The sequence below is a fragment of the Triticum aestivum genome, chromosome 7B (assembly GCF_018294505.1).
Source record: "Triticum aestivum cultivar Chinese Spring chromosome 7B, IWGSC CS RefSeq v2.1, whole genome shotgun sequence".
NCBI classification, from domain to species: Eukaryota; Viridiplantae; Streptophyta; class Magnoliopsida; order Poales; family Poaceae; genus Triticum; species Triticum aestivum.
In genome coordinates, this window is record NC_057813.1 from 421,814,955 (window position 1) to 421,830,244 (window position 15,290).

Sequence of the window (15,290 nt, forward strand, 5' to 3'; positions counted from 1 at the left end):
CTACAATTGCGTATGGTGCCGAAAAATTCGTAGCATGAGGTGTAGCATATGATGTTTGAGGGTAATTGGCCGAATAACTAGTAGTAGCATGGCCAATTCCCCTATCCACCGGCACGTTTGGATTAACATACTGCAAGTTATTTGCCGATGAATAAAAAGTTGAAACACTTTGTTGCATACTATTGGAAGTTCCTACATGGGGTGTCTCAACATGATTAACCGAACTCATCATGTTGTTCATCGGCATATAGATTTGTGGGGTTGCCGATGCATGGGAGTTGGGATACATATGTTGCATGTTGCTAAAATTATATGAAGTTGAAGCATGAAGATTATTCTGAATCGGCTGTTGCACATAATTAGATGCATGATTGATAAAACTAGGGCTAGCCGATACAATATGCTCATTAGACGATCTAGCAACAACATATGCATTATTTGCATCTACATAAGTGAATTGGGTATTCATGTTACCTTTGTAGATTGCAAACCCTAGATGACGATCTCTTCGTAGCAAGAACGGGCCGGAGACCGTTCAAAGCTTCGTCCCCAGCGGAGTCGCCAAAAAGTGTGTTCGCACACGAACACGTCACCGTGTACCGTCGACACCGGGGGTGATGCACCGCAGCTCACGTCGAAGGAGACCCGCCGGAAGCGCGGTACGCAAGACAATCCGGCGGGCGCTTTTGTAGACCCGAAACCCCACACGCCCGGGAGGGACCCCATCAGGGCGCGCGACGGCTATGGGCTGCCCTAGGTCAGCCTGACCGCCCCTAGGGCCTCGAGGTTCGCCGCCCTGCAATGAAGAAGAACGAACGAAGAACGAGGAAGAAGAAGAACAAGGGAGAAGGAAAAGTAAAGGTAAAAAGTTTAGATAGATTTGTTCGATTGTGTGTTGTTGTTCGATCGGCCGTCACCTCTTGTCTATATAAGAGGTGGATGGACTTCCCGTACAAGAAAAGGACTTGCCTAGCCGTCCAAATCATCAAAACCTAATAAAACACGGACTATTCACGACCCCCGGCCCGGATGTCCGGCTCAAGGCCAGGATGATCCGGCCTAGCCCAGTTTTTTGACAGCAGCTCACTGTTTTGGCTCTAGAATCCTTATACTACCACGGATTTGGACGTTTTTTATATCCAAATCCACCGACTCGACGATACGCACAACTTTCATGTTGAACACTTTTTCATCCGAGGCCATTTTGAGGGTGTTTCGGGCCATTTTCTAAAGTCTGCAGCAGAAAAACGTGTCCGGACATCCGGACGATTGCCCGGATTGTCCGGCCTTTACCCGGATCATCCGGGAGTTGATCCAGATCATCCGGCTTCAACTTTTAGCTTCCGTTGTTTTGGTCAATTTTTCGGCCCTCGGCCGGATGATCTGGACCCCGGTCCGGATGATCCGGCCATACAGTGCTGCAGCGCACAGTTTTGGCTATAACTTTTGCATACGAACTCGGATGGGGACGATTCTTATATCAAAATCGTCCGATTCGACGAGACGAAGAACCTTGCAGTTGTAACTTTTTCCATCAGAGGCCATCTTGGGGGCGTAATCAGCTGAATACTGTTCTAAACACAAAATCTCAATATTTCGAATACAACTTCGGCCTTGGGGATGAGATCGGATGGCTATGACCCAAATATCAAAATTTCTCCTTTTGACGATATGAAACTTTCTCGCTTTGATCATTTTTCCATTTGAGACCTTCTTAATTACTTTTTGACCATGCCAAAATCTGGTGTCAACAACATCAAACATGGCAAAAAAGACAAAAGTGCATGTTATAACAGTTTAAGCAGATTAACAGCAACATGCACTCTTCCAACAGCATTTCGGGCATCAAGATGACCTCAAATGAACATGATGCAATGGAATGGAATGAATTACTCGTTGAGACCAACAATTTGACATATTACACGCACGAAACGGAGCTACGGATGGAGAGATATGATGCGATGAACATGCTATGATAATGCAAAATTATCAGGGACAGTGGAAATTTACCTCCCGAAAACGAATCTAGGGTTTCGGGGCACACATCTCGAGGATGGCCGGGGCAGAGGAAGACGCCGGGGACGGGGCGGATCGGGCCGGGTCGATGCAGAGGGGGACCCGGGCGGCGGCGACGTGGTCTCCGGCGAGGTTGTCGCCGGCGGGGGCGGCGGATCCGGCCGGGCTCGGGCTCCCGCGGCCGGATCTGGCGATGGGCGGCGGCGGAGCACCTGCGGGGGCGGCGCTGGGGTGAGGGCGGCGCGCGGGCGGCGTGACAGAGAAGGCGGCCGGCGGGCGGCGCGCGCGGCGAGCCGCTCAGGGAGGCGGCGCTGGGCACGGGCGCCCGCGGGAGGCGGCGCGGCGACCCGGGCCGGGGAGGGCCCGCGGCGGGCCGGCGGCGGAGGGAGGGCGCGAGGCCACGTGGCGGGCGGCCACTGGCTGCGGGGCGGCGGCGGGTTTCGTCCGGCGGCGTGCGGACGTGTCCGGCGGCGCGGAGAGGAGCGGGGCTAGGGTTGGACTGCGCGAAAAATCCGGGAGGGACACATATATATAGGTAGAGGGAGCTAGGAGAGTCCAAATGAGGAGCGGTTTTCGGCCACGCGATCGTGATCGAACGACCGAGAGCATGGAGGGGGGTTTGCTGGGTTTTGGGCCACTTTAGAAGGGTGTTGGGCTGCAACACAAAGAGGGCTTTACGGTTACCCGGTTAACCGTTGGAGTATCAAACGACCTCCAAATGGCACAAAACTTGACAGGCGGTCTACCGGTGTTATACCAAGGCCGCTTGGCAAGACTCGGTCCATTCCGAGAAAGTTTAACACCCGCACATGAAAAGAGGCAAAAGGGGGACGCCGGAGGACATAGGAGTGCCGGATTGCAAAACGGACAACGGGGAAAATGCTCGGATGCATGAGATGAACATGTATGCAAAATGAAATGCACATGATGACATGATATGAAATGCAGAAGATGACATGGCAAAATGCAACACGCAAGCACATGACATGGCAATGACGGCGAATAACTAGCGAACACCTGGCGCATCGAATCCGGGGCGTTACAACACTCCTCCACTAACAAGAGATCTCGTCCCGAGATCTTAGGACCGAGACAGAAGGGAAAAGGGATGAGGTGAAACAAGAACTCAAGAGAAAGAAGCAAAGAATCGAGAGCACTCGAGAAGAAGAGAGGAACGACAAGAAGGGCGAGAATCGAAAGCTCACGGAATCAGATAGACTATGAAATGACTTGTTCTAACCGGAGTGGTTAGAATAAGAAAAGAAACGGATAAGACTGAAAGAATTTAGGCAACACTCCGGTTGAAAATGGGAGGATTAGAACGAACTTGAGAGGATGGAATGATACTTGATGAAGACATGACACAAGACCTCCGGAAAGAATTGAAAGAGTTGAATGAAAAGAATGGATAAGGATATGACAACTTGTGCCACGAATGAAATTGAAAGCATCTTTAGAAGTAAGGTTAGAATGGAGTCGTTGAGAAAATCAACAACGAAAGAATAAGCTTGTTGTGGACTTATGGAAAACATCTCAAAATTACGAGGTGATAACCGACCACAAACGAAAATGATTGGATAGCTGAGAAGAACGAAGAAATGCAAAACTCCACTTCAAATGAATACGGATAATTAATTGCACCTCGAGAAGCGAGAAGAAAAGATACTAGACCTCCTTGAACAAGAATCTTGATGAACACTTGAAGAATGAACTAAATCATGAAGAACCACCATGAAGAACTCCAGTAACAAAAAGGATGACGAGATAAAATTGAAGGATGAAAGAATAAGATCAGCCTTGCGATGATTTAGATGGAGGTTCCGGCGAAATGACCGAGGAAATTTGAACTCCAGAAAGGAAAAGATGAAAACACTTGGAACTGAGAATTTATTCATCAAGAACAAACTCCGAAGGAAGGGATTACTCACTTGGATGAAATAAGAATAAGATTTATTGTATGCTTATCCTTCATCAAATTAAATTGATGACAAGCAATGGATTTTGCATACTACTTATTCTTCTTGAAAAGGATTGAGAAGTGACATATCACAAACTTGAGAAGGTCTTCATGAATCACCGGTAGGATTGAAAAGATTGAATGAATTAATATTATATAGGGGATTTAGATGCAAAAGAACAAAGAGATCATGAGCTGCTAAAGAACACTTGAGCGAAGCACCGGAAGAATATTGAGGCGAACGAAAGGGCACAGATATAGAATAATTGAGAGAACGAAGCTGAAAACATGGGACGAGGAAATCTTCTGAAATGGAGGCCTCCGGATAATCGGAACAGAAAAGCAACTCCTGAAACACTTCGGATGGATGAAAAGAATTGCACGACTGGAAACAATTAGATAGGATAACACCGAGCTAGCACCACGAATCTCCGGAAGAACGGACAAGATTTAAGAGAAATCTTCTTCTTCGTTCTTCAAATGACGACGAGAAACACCACCAAAATTACTGATATACTCCGGGAGAATGAAAAAAAACGAGGAGGTTGAGCCAACAATGAAAAGAATTTGAACGAGATCTTGGAGAAGGCATGTGACTGATGGGATCCATTCTTACGTCAAACTTGAAAAGAAATGAGAAATAACTCCGGGGGAATCAGAAGAGTCAGGTAAGATCCTAGAAAAAGACTTGTGGGTTAGGACCCACTAAAAGAAAAACACTGGAAAGGGGTGTTGAACAGATAGATGATGCACCAGAACAATTGAAATATTTGAATGAGGTGACAACCTCGAATTAATTCGAACACAGACGAATCTTCTGAGATGTCTTGAACACTCCAGAAGGATTAACTGGCGAGAGGCGAACGATCAAGGAGAACACTTTAACCACGGAAAAGAATGTGATCAACCCGAAAAACTTGAATTGAGTCCACCGGAGAAGAAAAAGGGATGAAGAATGTTCACTGAGACGAGAATTCACCGGTTCAAACAATTGATGAAAGACTGAAGAGGCTCTGCACGAATGAAATAGATGCTCGAAACAGACTCAGACTCCGGGAAGAAGAGGGTGGGAGGGCGGGAAAAAACACAGGCAACTGGAAGGGGAAACCAACGAATATCTTGAAGAGAAAACACCGGTTGAAATCATTAAGGAAAGAAAGCAAAGACTTCGCACAAGTAGGATGGATACTCGATTACGGACTCCGGTTCCGAGGAGAAAAAAAAGGGAGGGCGGGTGGGAAAATAAAACAACTAAGGATTGAACTCAAAGATGAAGAGGCTCGAGTCAACTTGACGAGAGATGCACCGGATAAAAGAGCTGAGAACCAACGATCGAAAAAAACAACTGCATGAACCTAAAGAAAATTTTTTGAATGGAAAGAGGAGTAATTCAAAACACCTACGTCAAGATTCCTCACCAGAGCGACGAAGGGGCTGAGGAGTAAAAAGAATTCCTACTCTCCGATATAACTAGACTCAGAAATCAGTTTTCTTCTAGACCCAACAACGGCCAAACTACACGATCAATCAAGGGGGCTCCTAGGGTCGGTCGAGGCTCTGATACCAACTTTTCATGCCCAATATGCGACCCTATCCAAAAGGAACTCGAAGGTCCCACCGAGGATAGACCCGCATATTGGAACGCTTTTGCAAGGTGGATATCATTACATCAACATTACATAATAGATGGGGATACATACAAGAGGCAATACAATGCCACACGAATACAACAATACAACATACAAGAACAATATCCGACTACGGATGAATCATAAACAGAAGCTCAAACGACATCCACCCTGCTAGCCCAGGCTGCCGACCTGGAACCTATCCCCTGATCGAAGAAGCAGAATAAGAACTCCAAAACAAGCAAATCGCTCTCGCGTCAAGATCATCGCAAAACCTGTACCTGCAACTGTTGTAGTAGTAATCTGTGAGCCACGAGGACTCAGCAATCGCATTACCATGGGTATCAAGACTAGCAAAGCTTAATGGGAAAGGAAGGGGTAAGGTGGTGAGGTTGCAGCAGCGACTAAGCATGATATGGTGGCTAACATACGTAAACGAGAGCAAGAAGAGAAACAAAGGAATGGTCGTCAACTAGTAATGATCAAGAGGTGATCCTGAGCTCCTACTTACGTCAATCATAACATAGAAACCATGTTCACTTCCCGGACTCCGCCGAAAAGAGACCATCACGGCTACACACTCGGTTGATGCGTTTTAATTCGGATCTGGTGTAAAGTATCTACAACCGAACATTAACAAATTCCCATCTGCCACATAACCGCGGGCACGGCTCTCGAAAGATTTATACCCTACAGGGGTGTCCCAACTTAGCCCATGATAAGCTCTCGTGATGAACGAAGGATATACCTTCTCCCAGGAAGACCCGATCAGTCTCGAAATCCCGGTTTACAAGACATTTCGACAATGGTAAAACAAGACCAGCAAGACCGCCCGATGTGCCGACAATCCCGATAGGAGCTGCACATATCTCGTTCTCAGGGCAACACCGGATGAGCACTCCGTACAACTAAAACCAGACCTCAAGCTTCCCTGAGGGGGCGCTGCAAAGGACTCTAGTTCGGACCAACACTTAGACAAGCATTGGCCCGGGGGGGCTAAAATAAAGATGACCCTTGGGTTAATTACTCCCAAGGGAAAAGGTAGGTGGTGGTGAGGCAAATGGTAAAACCAAGGTTGGGCCTTGCTGGACAAGTTTTATTCAAAGCGAACTGTCAGGGGGGTCCCATAAATCACCCGACCGCGTTTGGAACGCAAAATCCGGGAACATAACACCGGTATGACGGAAACTAGGGCGGCAAGAGTGGAACAAAACACCAAGCATAAGGCCGAGCCTTCCACCCTTTACCAAATATATAGATGCATTAATAATATAAGAGATATTGTGATATCCCAACATAACCCTGTCCACCATGGAGGAATCTTCAACTTCACCTGCAACTAGCAACGCTATAAGAGGGGCTGAGCAAAGCGGTAACATAGCCAAACGACGGTTGGCTAGGAAGGGTGTCAAAGGTTAGAGGTTCATGGCAATTTGGGAGGCTTGAAGAGCAAATGATAGGTAACGCAGCATAGCGATAGAACGAAGCAACTAGCATAACAATGATAGTAGTGAGATCCAGGGTAGCGACCATCTTGCTTGAAATCCCGCTAGGAAGAAGAACGAGTCCATGAAGAAGATGAAGCCACGAAGACGAACCACACGTAGACGAACGAATCCTCACGATCGCAACAAAACAGGAACTATCGAAAAGAAGCACACAACATGGTAAACACTCCACACATGAACAAGGCATGATGCACAACAAGCATGATGCATGACAAGGCTACATGAAGCTACTCATAGGCAAGAGATGATGCAAACAAGAACAACACATCAAAGCAAGTTTAAATGAGGCCGGAAACAACATATAATAATTCCGGTAAGTCCTCTTATGCAAATTTCGAAATTGGTCCAGATCTGAATAAACCTGATGTTCAAGTTTTTAAACAGCAAGTTAAGATGCATCAAGATGATCTACACGAAATTCTAGTCAAGTTACATATAAAGTTCATTAGATTCGGAGCTACGGGCTAGAAGATATGAGCAAAACAAGTTAAACATGACTTTGATGCAAAATGCATACAAACATCAAGCAAACACCTCAAAACAAGGATGCAACAAGATAATATGAAACTACATGCAAAAACAAGCAAGTTTCATATATAGCACACTCAAAACGGAGCAACGGTTTAACACATACACTCTATACAAGTCATAACAACAATCTGTCCATAACAGCAACTAGGCATATTGCAAGCATCAAACAAACATGCTACAGCACCCCAACATAAGAACAAAAGGCATGAGAATGAAGTACAGGTAAAGTACAACAAAACATGAACACTGAGCTATCTCCAGAAAAGACTAGAACATGCTCAAAAGGACATGGGAAGATTGCAAATAATAACAGTTTCAGACTTTAGCAGAAATAACATTAGGTTGCAATGTTTAGAGCTATCAAACAACATGTTACAGGAACTTATCATGGCAAACAAAGGCATGGCATGATACTACTAAATGCATAGAACCAGAGTCCCTTACTGACCATGAGCCAAAAAGGCACAGAAGTTAAGATGGCACCCATGTAAACATGGCAAGTTATATAACAGATTCATACATGGCAGGAACAACAATAAGTAGGCATGTTGGTGAGCTTGAACCACTCACCACAGAGCAATACATGGCATGGCAAGGAAACCAACAGTAAGAAGACATGTTGATGAAGCTAAGCATGGCAAGAACAAGTTCATAGGGTGCATGTATCACTAGAAAAGCACATGGCCAAAACTGAACTTCATGTTAACAGGTTGACAACAACATTATTTAGCAACTTTGAGAGCAAGATTACAACAAGCTACAGTAGTCTATAAATGAAACCAGGGGCATGAGTGGATAGAGCAAGACATGTAGATCAAAACATATTTAGTGATCATCTCCAGATTATGCACACAATGACTTGTAGAAGCAGGTTTACATAGCAACAAAATATAACACAATCTGTCAGGAAAACAGCAACAATAAGTACCCTACTTAACAAGCTTGATGCACTCACTACACAAGTCAAAAAAATACATGGATGGCACCCCTCGAAAGATGGCATGGCATAGATCAAAACACATGTAGAGCTCAACCTCATAGGATGCACACATCAAACATGGCAAAAAATGACAAAAGTGCATGTTATAACAGTTTCAGCAGATTAACAGCAACATGCACTCTTCCAACAGCATTTCAGGATTAAGATGACCTCAAATGAACATGATGCAATGGAATGGAATGAAGTACTCGTTGAGACGAATAATTTGACATATTACACGCACGAAACGAAGCTACGGATGCAGAGATAGGATGCGATGAACATGCTATGATAATGCAAAATTATCAGGGACTTGGTGGAAATTTACCTCCCGAAAACGAATCTAGGGTTTCGGGGCACGCATCCCGAGGATGGCCGGGGCAGAGGAAGACGCCGGGGACGGGGCGGATCGGGCCGGGTCGATGTAGAGGGGGACCCGGGCGGCGGCGACGTGGTCTCCGGCGAGGTTGTCGCCGGCGGGGGCGGCGGATCCGGCCGGGCTCGGGCTCCCGCGGCCGGATCTGGCGATGGGCGGCGGCGGAGCACCTGCGGGGGCGGCGCTGGGGCGAGGACGGCGCGCGGGCGGCGCGGCAGAGAAGGCGGCCGGCGGGCGGCGCGCGCGGCGAGCCGCTCGGGGAGGCGGCGCTGGGCACGGGCGCCCGCGGGAGGCGGCGCGGCGACCCGGGCCGGGGAGGGCCCGCGATGGGCCGCAGCGGGCCGGCGGCGGAGGGAGGCCGCGAGGCCACGTGGCGGGCGGCCACTGGCTGCGGGGCGGCGGCGGGTTTCGTCCGGCGGCGCGCGGACGTGTCCGGCGGCGCGGAGAGGAGCGGGGCTAGGGTTGGATTGCGCGAAAAATCCGGGAGGGACACATATATATAGGTAGAGGGAGCTAGGAGAATCCAAATGAGGAGCGATTTTCGGCCACGCGATTGTGATCGAACGGCCGAGAGCATGGAGGGGGGTTTGCTGGGTTTTGGGCCACTTTAGAAGGGTGTTGGGCTGCAACACAAAGAGGGCTTTACGGTTACCTGGTTAACCGTTGGTTTATCAAACGACCTCCAAATGGCACGAAACTTGACAGGCGGTCTACCGGTGTTATACCAAGGCCGCTTGGAAAGACTCGGTCCATTCCGAGAAAGTTTAACACCCGCACATGAAAAGAGGCAAAAGGGGGACGCCGGAGGACATAGGAGTGCCGGATTGCAAAACGAACAACGGGGAAAATGATCGGATGCATGAGATGAACATGTATGCAAAATGAAATGCACATGATGACATGATATGAAATGCAGAAGATGACATGGCAAAATGCAACACGCAAGCACATGACATGGCAATGACGGCGAATAACTGGCGAACACCTGGCGCATCGAATCCGGGACGTTACACCCTCCCCCCTGCCTGAGTCGCTTGCTTCGTGTAGTTACGATCTAGCGACCAAACAGTCCCTTTGAATCTCATGGCTTCATAGCACAAGTACGGGGAAATCAAGAGTCCATCCATGGCACAACTCATCTTCTGATTGTCTCCCGATTAGGATATATATACGTCTATCAAAGCCGTCCCCAAAATGAAAGCGTTGGATCTCTTTTCATTATCGCTGCTATGTTTGCGAGTGCTCTCGAACCCTCTCCGTCTCTACATTAAATCTTGCAGAAAATAAGGCGACTTGAGATAGGCGCTTTGGGCGGCCAAACCTGTCGGTCTCCCTCGGTTCCACCGGCTGTTTCGGCAGCCGGAGTTGGGGGAGATGATGGCAGCAATGTGATGGTGGAGAGTATCGTGTAAAGTTGTTCTAGCGACTAGCGACTAGGGTGTCTCCTGGTGGCACATCTCGGTGGAGGAGGGTGCCCTGTACAGAAATAAAGCCATGTGATTGTATCCCTGTGGTTGTCGCGCGAGCTCCGGCGAGGCCTGCAGGTGCTGCCAGTGCCAGGTATGTGGGGGAGTAGGAGTACTATGTACAGTAGTCCCTATCTGCCTGTAGGTGGGGGGGGGGGGGGCTGTAGGGATTGTGGTGAAGCGGTGGGTGGCTCCTCATCTATTTTCCAAGATTTCCAATGCTGTTTTCTGATGATCAATAGAGCAGGGCCAAGGTCAGAGGAGCATGGGGCAGGCTGTTTTTGTGAGAATGGCTTTGGACAGTTGTTCTTCGTACTTATACTACGCATGGGTACTGTTCGGATAATTTGGTGTATGCTAGCTCAGGGTGATATGATAAATTGGAAATGAAACCATGGATTCTATCAAATTAGCTCACACACCAACAATGATTTTCTTCTCATATTTAATTATACTCTATAATTCATATGTAATTAGGACTGTAATAGGTAATGCATTATATAACTTTTGACAACAGAAAAATAGAAAATCTCACTTTCTTTATTCATGTTCCTCGGTCCTATTTTCCACATTCTTTTCTCTTATTATAGAGGATTGATCTTATAGACTTAATTTCTCATATGCAGCTCCATGTAGAAGACGCAATGTCCTATGTTATTTCTAGAAGACACTTTCAATGACGACTTCCCATGCTACATCGTCAACCACGCATGCAAGCTTCTAAACTACACATGGTTTCTACCTAAAATTAGTAAAAAAAAAATACTTAAATTTAGGATTTGTTATCTATAGAGTGATCATGTCCATTTGTGAGTAGAACTTTCATTAGTACTCTTCCGTACAGTTCCTGTTCCATACCGAATCATTAATATTATGTACATTAATATCTCCCTTTGTCTATTACATCCTATCGATTGATCAACTTTTTATCGATTATTTGTTAAATAATCGTGTGATATAGCCATTTTGTTCAAAAGTATATATTGTTTGGAAGATCTATTTTTCTCTTAACATGTAACCATGCCACCTTAACATACAACCATGGATGTTTAAAACCTCTACATGCAACAATGCACGGAAAATAATACTTATATTCATTAAATATTGTATAACTGTGAAATATTCGGATAAATTGTATGTAATTTTTAGTTTTAGTTCTCATATTATTAATCCAATATTCCTGTTTCCTCTAGCTAAATTTCAAATATATTGCAACCGATTCCCGCAGCAACGCGCGGGGTATCATCTAGTGGGTACAATGCGTGAGTCGTGAGTGAGTCGCACAAGGATTGGCCGCTCGAAAGACCTCACGCGCAGGGTGCTGTCTCTCGCACGTCGCGCGGTACCCACGCTGGCGTCAGCCACGGGACAGGCGACTGCTCATACACGACCACGCGCACCCAGCGCATTGGTTGACTTTCACCACAATTCAAAAAACCCACAAGCGACGAGAGAAATCACACGAGCAAAAGGGCCACAAGTCAGCCAAACGTGAAAGCAAAAGGAGAAGTAACACTTTTTACCACGTGGTCAACCGATCCAACGTCCAGCAGCAGAAGTCAAAGCTCATCCGACGGCCACGAATGCGCCAATTTGGGGGAGCTCCGTGGAGGAGGGTCGGCTAGCATCATTATATGTTTAAATGCTTGCTAGTAGTACATGTTGATGTTGGCGATGGCCTTCACTGCATGACTTTCGTCTGTTCCAAGTGTTGTTGTTATGTATGTTCTGTTGCATCCTGTTGGTTAAATGCTTGCATGGTAGCATTGTTGATATGTTCTTGCATGATTTTTATTGTTGATGCTAGTGGTCATGCTATGTTTCTGAGTCATGTACTTGTGATGTTCATGCTAGTCAGTATGCCATGCTAAGTCAGATATATGATTTATTGTTGTTGATATGTTAAGAAGTGATGTTGCACAGCCATGCTTATATTGATATCATGTTCATGCATTGTAGTTGCATCATGTTATTTTCATATGACTCAGCTTATTTCATTCAAGTTTAACCGGAGTTAATTGAACTTGAACAATTGTTGGCAGAGTCATGGTGCCACCATATCGACCTGACGAGTGCAACCACATTTGCCTTATGTATGGGGAAGTCCCTAGCAGACTATTGTCATGCCTCTCGCCGGTGCCTCCAACTAGGGAAGGTTATGGGCGCGCGCTACCCTGATTAGGTAGGCGCAGTGTCCTCGTTTCCTCTTCGGTGCAAAGGAGGCAAGCAAATGTTACCATATCAGTGCAATGAGACCAAGACCAGCAGAGCGGCAGGATGGAGGTCACGGTGGAGCCCAAGACGACGTCATCGCTAGTGCCTTTGGCAGTCGAAGACCAACTTTAGTCAGGATAGCTTGTACTAGTTGTTCCCCTTCAAAATGGCCGTTGTTGGCTCTCTTCCTGCTCAATATTTGGGAAGAGGACGAGGGCCTCTATAAATAGAGATAGACACCACCGTAGGAAGGGCATCTCATCTAGGGACGATCGAATCATCCCAAGTAGAATACCGCAACAGCTCAAGAACACCCCTCGCGAGGCTGTTCTTCCTCTGTACTGTTCATCATCAGCCCCAGGGGCAATCCACCACCACACACTAGAGTAGGGTATTACACCACAACGGTGGCCCAAACTAGTATAAACCTTGTGTCCCTTGTGTTGTTCATCGTGTAGCTTAGACTCGCGGCGAGGCGTTGGGGCGTGGATCGGTAGGAAGTAGATCTTTGTGCGCATCCCAGAGTTCGAACCTTAAGGGTTTTGCCGGAACCTGATATCCGACATTTGGCGCGCCAGGTAGGGGTGCGCCAGAATCTTTCTTCCGCTGTTCCGCGTTCCATCGTTCGTCGTATCCATGGCAGACGCTCGCCGAGCTCGCGTCGAGCGTCGGGCTGCCCTCACCGCCCGCGTCGCCCAGACGGCTCCGTTGGTGGGCCTCCTCGTCATTCTCCGTTGCTTTCCCCCAACGCCGCCACCGGCCAGGTGGGGAACGAGCAGCAAGCGTCGTTGCTTCAACCCTCGGTGCGGCGAGAAGGCCGCACCGCCACTCCGTCACTAAATCCAGCTGGTTCGTCGTCTCACGCTCGTCGTGCTCCCACGGACACGCAGGCCGCGCTGCTCCTGGCACGTGAGCTCCTGCACTACCGCCCCGTCGACGATCTCTACGAGGAGTGGCTCGCTCGCATCACCGAGATCGTCAACGCAGCAGGGGGCTCTCCTGTGTCGTCCCTCTCGCTGCCTCAACCTCCATCCTGCATGGGCGATGCAGCTCAGGAGGTGCCTCCGCCACCTCCTCCCCAAGAAGGTGCCCTGGCTCCAAGGCGCGCGGCCCCTGGACGAGACCCACCACGTCCAGCGCCCGCGCGACAAGAAAGGAGCTGCCAAGAGATTCCTCGGCCTAAAGAAGGCACTCGCGTGCTCCCCGCTCCAGCACGCCAAGACCGCATCCCTGCGCTAGCATGTCAAGACCCCGCGCTGCCCCGGCGGCGGCGCGCGGGAATCTCCAAGAGCAAGCCCCGCGTCTGCATAGGGCTCCGATGGCCACTGCCGGCTGCCGCGCCTTCACCACCGAGCTACGCAGTGTCGCTTGGTCGGGCAAGTTCAAGCCAAATATGCCTCCTCGCTACGACGGCACTGCTGACCCCGCGGAGTTCCTGCAGCTTGATACGTCTCCAACGTATCTATAATTTATGAAGCATTCATGCTATTTTATCATCTGTTTTGAATGATTACGGGCTTTATTATACACTTTTATATTACTTTTGGGACTAACCTATTAACCGGAGGCCCAGCCCATATTGTTGTTTTATTGCCTATTTCAGTGTTTCGAAGAAAAGGAATATGAAATAGAGTCCAAATGGAATGAAACCTTCGGGAGCGTGATTTTTGGAATGAACGTGATCCAGGAGACTTGGAGTTGGAGGCAAGGAAGCTTCAAGGAGGCCACGATGATGGGGTGCGCCCACCACCCCTGGGCGTGCCTCCCTGTCTCGTGGGCGCCTCAAGGCTCCCCCGACTGACTTCTTTCGCCTATATAAATACACATACCGTAAAACCTTCGAAGAACAAGATAGATCGGGAGTCCTGCCGCCGCAAGCCTCTGTAGCCACCAAAAACCTATCGGGAGCCCGTTCCAGCACCCTGCCGGAGGGGGGATACCTCACCGGTGGCCATCTTCATCATCCCGGCGCTCTCCATGATGAGGAGGGAGTAGTTCACCCTCGGGGCTAAGGGTATGTACCAGTAGCTATGTGTTTGATCTCTCTCTCTCTCTCTCTCTCGTGTTCTCTCTATGGCACGATCTGATGTATCGCGAGCTTTGCTATTATAGTTGGATCTTATGATGTTTCTGCCCCTCTACTCTCTTGTGATGAATTGAGTTTTCCTCTTGAAGTTATCTTATCGGATTGAGTCTTTAAGGATTTGAGAACACTTGATGTATGTCTTGCCTGAAGGAAATATGCCCTAGAGGCAGTTATTATTTATTTCCTCATATCATGATAAATGTTTATTATTCATGCTAGAATTGTATTAATCGGAAACATAATACATGTGTGAATACATAGACCAACTTAACATCACTAGTATGCCTCTACTTGACTAGCTCATTAATCAAAGATGGTTGTGTTTCCTAACCATAGACATGTGTTGTCATTTGATTAACGGGATCACATCATTAGAAGAATGATGTGATTGACTTGACCCATTCCGTTAGCTTAGCACTTGATCGTTTAGTATGTTGCTATTGCTTTCTTCATGACTTATACAAAGTTCCTATAACTATGAGATTATGCAACTCCGTTTACTGGAGGAACACTTTGTGTTCTACCAAAC